The 8,849-nt window shown below is 42.5% G+C and overlaps 1 long non-coding RNA gene across 1 annotated transcript; it reads right to left on the bottom strand.

Moving 5' to 3' along the window:
- Positions 1–1,338: 1,338 nt before the first annotated feature.
- On the bottom strand, positions 1,339–8,831 carry LOC309367974. The gene is made up of 3 exons (XR_014167430.1): positions 7,224–8,831; positions 4,071–4,889; positions 1,339–1,639 (listed from the first exon to the last, which is right to left on the bottom strand). It is a non-coding gene; the product is annotated as an uncharacterized lncRNA (long non-coding RNA).
- Positions 8,832–8,849: the final 18 nt, after the last annotated feature.

Below are 8,849 nucleotides of genomic sequence, written 5' to 3'. Positions count from 1 at the left end.
ACACATCTTCACACTGGCCATAGGAGGGCTTCTAGTTTAGAAAGGTATCCAATTCAAGGGCTTGATTCTAGAAGGTGTGTCTGCCATTTCCTTTGCCCCATGCTACTGGCAAATGTGATGAGCCACATGGTGGCTTTTTACATTGAACTCTTCCTAGTCAGGTAACATGGAGCAATCCCCTTTCTAAATCTAAAGCATCGCCTTGGGCTCAAGTCATAGCAGACAGAAAAACCAACACACACTTTTGTGACAGAGAGAAGAAAAGCATTTTTCCTGTTTCCAGTCTAGCGTGTCAAATGGTCCAAAAAAATCATCATCACCATGTTGCACCACTTGCTTTATTTGCCTGCATGATACTAATTTAATTGCCATTATTGTAGATTTTTGTTTTCACCTTATTTTATGTGTAGGCTTTGTTGTTGTTGTTGGCATGCATCTGTCTTGAGATGCAATGGAGTCTGCCCCCAGGGGTGAAGTCAAACCACAGCGTTTGCAGCTCCAGAATGACCTCCCTGGAGCGTAAGTCTGGGCTGTGTGTATGGAGGTCCTGGGTTTTTATTACTCGAGACATTTATGTTTCTTATTACTTTTGAGTTTTTGTAAAAGTTGCAGATATAAAGGTGTGAAAGCACAGATAAATGCTTCAGATATCTGATAAGGGAATGGAGGAGAAATTGCATTATGATTCTTTGTAAGTGTTAAAGGAGGGACCCCCATTTTGTAGGCAACTGCAACCCAAGTTGTCTTAGCAGCCAACAAACAGAGTGCTTCGCCAATACATTTTCAAATTCAAAGCTCTGGCAACATCAGCTGAAAAGGCCTTGTCCTGGCTCCCAATCAACCAAGCCTCTTGTAGCAATGGGATGTAAAACAAGGCATCTGAGATGCTTCCACTGTGTTTGGGCACTGGCAGGAACGCGAGAAAAGGTAGGGCTTCAAACAGCCTAATCCCAAACCACTGGGTGAAATCCAATGGTGCCCATCCAGTAACAGAATAGACACAATCGGAAGAATGAATTTCCCCTCCTGTATACCTTCAAAATGTGCTTCAGAGGGTTACGGGACCCTCTGGAGAGGATTCGAAGGGCATAAAAAATGCAGGGGGAGGGAAGGGAAGGGAAGGAAGGAGACGCCTGCTGATGTGAAGGTGGATGTTTCTCACAGAAATGCTAATACAGTGGTAGCTCGGGTTAAGAACTTAATTCATTCCAGAGGTCCATTCTTAACCTGAAACTGCTCTTAACCTGAGGTACTACTTTAGCTAATGGGGCCTCCCGCTGCTGCTGCACTGCCACCGCACAATTTCTGTTCTCATCCAGAAGCAAAGTTCTTACCCGAGGTACTATTTCTGGGTTAGCAGAGTCTGTAACCTGAAGCGTCTGTAACCCAAGGTACCACTGTATATTTGAGTAAATTTGAATTTACCACATGATATAGGTAACCATTTCAAGGAATGCTAAGCTAAGACCTGATCTGTTTACACATAACAAAGACACAAAAAGCGATCTTCTGGGCCTTGGTTGCTGTTTTTCTCTACTGCTTAATGCTGACATGCTAAAAGGTGCATTCTAATGACATTCTTATCTTGCACAAATGGCTGGTTGTTCTTGCTTCCACGGGACTGCGATGCTTCCAGACGCTGCCAAAATAAATCAAAATCATTCATTCATGAATCTGTAATAAGGGTCTTAAGTTCAGCTCAGAAAGCTGCCGGAGAGGAAAAGAGGTCCTCACCAAAGGACAAACCCCTGTTAATAGCCTGCTCCACAGCTCTGACGCACTCGCCTCACATGTTTGAGAAAACACTCTGTCTCTCTCCCTGGCTCCATTCCACTAATAATGAGCTGGTCAAGGTCTAGTGACACAGGGAAGATTCATGCTGTTGAATAGGCAATATCGTTTCCTTAATGGGGTTTGCAGCTAGACTACATCATAGATACAAATGAAATAAAAGCCCTGGACTTGGCAAGGGGCATGTGGGAAAATGGGAGGAACTGCTTAGTACGCTTCAGTCCTTTAAAATCTCCTAATGGCAAGGAAGTCTATATGCATTACGTCTCATCAAGGTTAATTTTTTTACTCTCAGCAAAGATGCAGATCACTTTTAGTATGTTGCTTGCCTATACAAAAGAGAATAGGAGATTTGTCATACTATGACAGGGGGTTGTATAATTAAATCATGGGTAGGCAAATTAAGGCCTGGGGGCCGGATCCGGCCCAATCGCCTTCTCAATCTGGCCAGCGGACGGTCCAGGAATCAGTGTGTTTTTACATGAGTAGAATGTGTGCTTTTAATTAAAATGCATCTCTGGGTTATTTTGTGGGGCATAGGTATTCATTCATTCACACACACACCCCATATGTGGGGGACCCTTGTGGCCCCCCACAAGGTCTGAGGGACAGTGGACCGGCCCCCTGCTGAAAAAGTTTGCTGACTCCTGCATTAGATGGTAATCAGGGTCCATTCCAAATGTAAAATTATATGGTTCTATGATTCTATTATTCTTGTGTGATGTTATAATAACTCAGGCCCGACACGACTTGGATCTGTTTGGCTTGGTAGTTTCCGTCTTCATAAAAATGACATGGGTCACATGTCAGAAGCAAACACAAAGTCATATCACATGACTTTACCAAATCCAGACCAGCAATCTGCTTGCAGAAGTGACCAACTAAAGCTGTGATCATATGGTACCTGGGAGGATGGTTTAGATCTGCCTCTCAAAGGCGGAGAGAGGGGAAATTGGGAGGAGAAATTGTGGGTGGTTTTTAAAATGTACTTTCACTTGTCTATCCCTAATCCACCAATCAGTTTCACTGGGTGACTACATCGTAACCATCCTCTGGTTTCCACTCTTGAATTGGCGTGGATCATTTTGTAATTAAAATGGCATCATCCACACACAAGAGGCAGGTATCACTGTGTCAGAGAAACCCCAAGATGGCAGTACAAAACATCCTACATGGGGGCAAAAAACATACGGGAAAGAAACCCTCCCCCCCAAAAAAAACCCCATCCTAATAGGAACTGAGCATTCTCAATGGCCACAAAATGCTGACCAACTATTGATGAGGGAAAAGAAAAACTAGGAAAGGGAAAAGGAATTCAGCATTTCGGAAAAGGACATGGCTGAAATTCTGACAAAGGATACAGCAATGTTTTAAAGCAACCAAACACCCCAGCAGCCACATAATGCTATTAGAAATGTCAGAGCTGGCAGCAGAATAATAGTCAAGGTGCCAGGTGTTCTGTTATTAATTGCTACTCTTACATATTAGACAACAGCCACATTTTTGTGCCAGCCTAATGCATGTAATTTCATTTTTAAACTACTGTATTAACATAAGGCAACCCTTTCAGAACAAGCCATTTTGACCTTAATGTTTGTGTTCCCTTTCAGTGCCATTTCTGCTAGCATCGCAGCATGTTCAGTCTTGCACGGCAGAAATTCCACGTCTCTTTTTCTACCCTCAAAAGTGAAGCACACGTTTAGTGCTGCACCTGTTAAAGGTAAAGGTACCCCTGCCCATACGGGCCAGTCTTGCCAGACTCTGGGGTTGTGCGCCCATCTCACTCAAGAGGCCAGGGGCCAGCGCTGTCCGAAGACACTTCCGGGTCACGTGGCCAGCGTGACATCGCTGCTCTGGCGAGCCAGAGCTGCACACGGAAACGCCGTTTACCTTCCCGCTAGAAAGCGGTCCCTATTTATCTACTTGCACCCGAGGGTGCTTTCGAACTGCTAGGTTGGCAGGCGCTGGGACCGAGCAACGGGAGCGCACCCCGCTGCGGGGATTTGAACCGCCGACCTTTCGATCGGCAAGCCCTAGGCGCTGAGGCTTTTACCCACAGCGCCACCCGCGTCCTGTTACGTTATGACAAAAGGCGATGAGAACTAGCTTTTAGTTTGCATTTTAATCTTTAGTGTGTCATCTGTAGACTGCTGGTCAATCTATCCACAAGGCAGAAGTCAAAATTTGAGAAAGGAGATCGTCTGACTGCATGCGGATGGCTTTTAGTTGTTGCAGTTTGTTAATGTAACGAGGCACATCTTTGCATCTGCATTACTTACCTGAAATCAATATTATATGCCCCTTAGTTCTGTTCTCCTGGTTCCTAAGGAAGCTTTCATAGAACTCTCTCTTTAACCAGGAGTGACTTCCTTCAAAACCACACAGAAAGATTCCAATCAGCACTCCGTCTTCTGAAAGCTACTAGGCAACACGATTAGGTCTGATCAGTTCATGACATTTTAACAGCACCAATTACAAAACAGAGCAGTTATTTAAGTTGTTGAAATGGGACTGAAGGGAGCACAAAGATGATTCTTGATAAAGCCGTCCTTGTTATAATTTTAGATCAGCACGTCTCCATTGTCGTTGCTCAAACACTTTTTGTGCATATAAGGGTGGTGGTGTGTCCACATGGGACAATGCTGAAATGCAGGAACAGAAAATGTAGACAGACCGATTTCCTGTCTGCTGTGGAGGTGTAGAATAGATTGAATTTTAGATTATTTCCACCTAAATGGGACATTCAATGGAATATTTCCATGTGTTCTTGAGTAGCAGGAGTGGCGGAATTGCAGGTTCGGGGTCTTTGATTTTCTTAACCATCGATGAATTTGGGCAATTGCATCTGTGCATCAATACCCACCCACAATAAAGTTGATGTAGTGTGCTGAAGGGGTATGGGGTTGTGAGCCAGGGTTGTGAAGTAGCCAAGGCTCTGAGACCAAATTAGGTAAAGTGTCTGGCAGGAGGAAGCACAAATTTACCTTGGCAGTAAGACTTCTTGACAGGGGAAGAGGTGGGTGAGCAACAGCCAGAAACAGCAATAATCTGAGACTTTGACACAGGTCAAAAGAAGCACGAGATTCTTCAAAGGAAATCTGGAAGCGGAGCACAAACAGAGGCAGGTTACAGATTATGCTAGGCACTCTGTCTTCTTTTCTTATAAACAGCATGTTAAAATTACTAGTCATACCCAAAGATTATGCCGTCCCCTGCAAAATGCAAACAAAAAGCTATTAGACCTAGAATTTGAATGGCAAACAAAGGGCAAGGTGCCTCGTTAACTTGTAGAATAAACGATATTCAAATGCAAGTGTGAATGTACACACTGCAGAACCAAGAACATGGAGTAGTGGTATTCATAATTTGGATTGGCTGGCCCTTCGTGGTTTGCAAGAATAGGTGCTTAAAACTTTGGGCATTTCTTATTTGATCTGTTTTCTCCCCTCCCCCTTTTAATTGAGCACAATCAGATCTGACCACTATTGACTTGGCATGTGTTCTAATCAATGTTCATTAAATCTGCTTGTTAACAGGAAGGTGTGCTGTGCACTTCAATCACAGTCCTCCAACTATCTCTGAGTCCTAAAGTAGCAGGGAATGGGTCAATAATCCCTGGCCCTGGGTGGGGTGTCAAGAAATGCATATTCAGCTGATCACTGTGCTTTGCAGGAGGGCGTCCTACAGATACCATCTTATCAGGATGTCTGTTCGGAACTGTGCCAGAATCAGGCCTTTGGTCTATCAGACAGGCACCATCTCTATTGTCTTTTTAGCACCTGCTAAAGACTATTCTCTTTCAACAAGCCTTCTAAGTGGAAATTTTTATCCCAATTGCTATCTTTATTAGATTTGAAATTGTTTTTATATATGCAATTGTTTTTATATGCAACTTTTTCCATAAATGCAGTTGGTAGGTATATATATACATATACATATATACATACATATATATATATATATATATATATGCAGGTTTTGGTGTCCTCGGGAAATAAATAAATATATATATATATATATATATAAATATATATATATATTTGCTTTTCGTAGATATATATATATATATATATATATATATATTATTGTAAAGTCACTTTGAGATCAAGATGCATCCTGGGAAGCAGTTCATATATGAAACTAATAATAGTAGGTCAGAAACAACTATCAGAACAATTATATACACATCTACTCAGAAGTAAGCTCAGTTATGCTGATTCCTAGATAACCTCGCAGTGCACTCAAAACACTCCCTACTAACAGTCTACATAGATAGGTGACAGAAAGGGTATTTCTTCGTAATTACCATAAATGTCTTAAGTCTAATTTCTATTTACCAGTGAACAATTAAAATGTAACTGTGGAAGCTTTACTGAAAATACTTCTTCTAACACATTACTGTATGTTGATTAAGGACTGGGGGGGAAACTGCATGCATTCATAAATGAGATTAAATAAGATCCTAAAAAGCACTAGAGATTTTGATTCTTATCTTCCTAAAATTATCTTGTAAAAGACTATAAATATCGGGAGATGAGTAATGTGATTAGAAAAACTGTACAAAATGAGGATGTTAAGCTTTATGGAGTATAAATTAACTAATATGTGTCTAATGTTCAAGACACCCTTGAGGATCAGATAAATAATTTCAAAAGAAATCTTGATTTTAATGTTGAAATTACTACACTGGAGCTAATTCCTTTAACCCTGATGGGAATCAAACTGAGAGTGACTTCCCCTCCCTTCTCAAAACACTCTGGTAGTAGAAATTTGATTCTCCATCCAATCCAGTTCCCAGAGCTGGCCCAAGACAGGTTGGCACCTGAGGCAAACCACAAAATCTACATCAGGAACAAGGGGAGACTAAAGATCTACATTGGGAACAACAGGGGAATAAAGATCTACATTGAGAACAAGGAAGCCAGCAATCCCTCCTACTCCTCAATAGACTGTTGTAGAGATGGCATTAGGGGTGCTGCTGGAGAGGCAGATCCTGCACCACTGTGGAAGTGGCAGTGACAGCAGGCAATGCATTCCTTGGAGGCTGGATCCGGAGGTGGTTGCCTCACCTTGCCCTGCCAGTACTCTTTTCCAAATGCTTGCATTTTTTACAGTTTAGATCAGTAGTGACCAAATGTTCCCTGCCATGGACCACTTGAAAATTGCTGAGGGATTTGTTTGAACAACTTAATTATTTTTCTGCCTGTTGTAGCAATTGTAATGCGCTGTGCTAAATTCGATGTGATGAGCCTGAATAAAGCCTGTGGGCCACTGGTGGTCTGCAGAACAGTTTGGGAACCCCGATTGGATTTATATCCTACCACATCTCCAGGGCTCATGGCAGCTGACAATATATATTGCAGCACACAACACAAAGAGAAATGGTTCTGCAACACAATCCATTTCCCATGGCACCCCTCCTCTGTCCATACCATGTGCAGAAGCCAAGTGGACTAGCACTTGAATCTTACTTCAGCAGTGTTGATGGGATGGTTTTCAATCTTCCACAGCATCTGAGGGCAACAGGACTGTGTATGATAGCCAGGACAATGAAACATATGCAGCTGGGAGATAGCCAAAGGGCTGCCCTTGCTGCTCCCCACCACCAGTGAGCTGCCCAAAGTGATCGCTTCCCTTTACCTAATATTAGGGACAACCCTGATTTTAACATTTCCTTTGGGCAATTTGAACCCCCTTTTTGGCAGCTATTTTAGAGTTGCAGTTCCTCCCATGTCAGGCTTCTTCTTTTTCTCTCATTTCCTAAACATGGAATACCCTGTGGCATGTAGTTCCAGCAACACAGATGAAATGCTGGTTATGCACAGCAGCAGTGGAAGGTGATCACGCTTAGAGGAGAATCGCAATCAACTTAAATTCCATTGATTTCAGTGGGTCAACTCTAAACATCACTAAGTCTGGATTCAACTCACAGTGGGTCCCGATATATAAACTCTTAGGCACAATCCTGTTCCGTTCACAATCTTCCTGACAAAGGATTGGATGCAATTTGGCTTAAAATCAGCACATTTTGGCTTGCCTGTGGGTATGGCTGGGTATCATATTGCTTATATGTTCCATTAATCTTAAAATGCCATAAATAGATAATCATGGCATCACATCTGCCTCAACTAAGCTCATTTCCAGAAAACTATATTGCTCTCAAAATTAAAGGCTGTCACAGATCCTAAAACATGATGTGTTGCCATTCCTACATGTCCTTTATGGCATTTCATCTGTTAAATTTGAGTATTTATCAATTACATTTATATCCAGCCTTTCCCTGATCTTAAAGTATTACTTGATTCTACCTCCTGCAATTTATCCTCCTGTGAAGCTGAGAATGATGGCCCCTGGTCACCCGGGAGCTTCAAGACAAAGAATTTGAGCCTGGGTCTCTCCAGTCTTAAACCAACAGTCTAATGCAGACACAATTGCATGAAGAGTCATTTCCCGTCATTCTGGGATTCCTGGACCTTAAATAAGGTACTGTAGTGCACTTCCTTGCGTTTACTAGCGAGGCTTGAGAGTTGTGCAAAGTGACTGGTAGTGGAAAAAAAAGGCTACACTCATAACTGCACTACTATATTGTTACAAGCAATTTTTGAATCCTGGGCAGAAGAACCTATAGAACTTGAGAAAATTCTGACACTTCACATATAACAGAGAAAACCTGAAAGTGAAGCACTAATTGGCCAACTGGAATATCCTGGGAAAGTTAATGCTAACACCAGCAGCAAATCCTTCTGAGTGGAGTGGGACTTTTCTCCAAGTGAATGAGTTCAGGACTGCAGCCGTTGCAGAAATGAAAATGCTTCCGTGTCCGCTTTTAGGCTTGCATATTACTCGGTTGCGGGACTAAGCCTGCCCGTTGATGCAGACGATGCTGTGGTCTGACTCAGTGCAAAGCAGCTTCCTATGTTCCTACATTCTACTCACACGTTACTAGCTTTCTAAGAAGCTTAATAGCCCAACTAAGCGGCTAGAAGCAATGCAAAAGTGTGTGTGTAAGACTAGAAGGAGAGTTACAGAGAAGACATAGCTTAACGATGACAAGCTGG

Source organism: Podarcis melisellensis (assembly GCF_964234715.1).
Source record: "Podarcis melisellensis genome assembly, chromosome: 4".
Taxonomy (NCBI): Eukaryota; Metazoa; Chordata; class Lepidosauria; order Squamata; family Lacertidae; genus Podarcis; species Podarcis melisellensis.
This window is presented reverse-complemented; position numbering and strand designations above follow the sequence as displayed.